This window comes from Corvus brachyrhynchos, unplaced genomic scaffold (assembly GCF_000691975.1).
Source record: "Corvus brachyrhynchos isolate BGI_N302 unplaced genomic scaffold, ASM69197v1 scaffold116, whole genome shotgun sequence".
Lineage (NCBI taxonomy): Eukaryota > Metazoa > Chordata > Aves > Passeriformes > Corvidae > Corvus > Corvus brachyrhynchos.
Genome location: NW_008240221.1, coordinates 8,524,352 through 8,524,564, shown reverse-complemented (window position 1 = coordinate 8,524,564; position 213 = coordinate 8,524,352). Strand labels below are relative to the sequence as shown.

Sequence of the window (213 nt, the reverse complement as noted above, 5' to 3'; positions counted from 1 at the left end):
AGAGCCCGGAGCAGCAAGGCTGGGCTGGGGCAAGTCAGGGAGGTGCCGGGGGATCACCCAGCAGAGGAAAGGCTCATGGCATTGGGGACAGGATGCGAAGCTGGGGTGGGGGGAACCTTGAAAGTGGCTTCATGCAGGAAGGGGACCGCCCGGCTGGGGTGGGAGGAGGGAGGCGTTCCCTTCTGGGGGCAGTGGGGAGAGCGGGGGACTCCG

At 67.6% G+C, this 213-nt stretch overlaps 1 protein-coding gene across 5 annotated transcripts in view; it reads right to left on the bottom strand.

Annotated features, from left to right (window-relative positions):
* VSNL1 (visinin like 1) overlaps positions 1-213 on the bottom strand; it is an 86,517-nt gene that overhangs the window by 85,217 nt on the left and 1,087 nt on the right. The gene's annotated exons all lie outside the window — the stretch shown is intronic.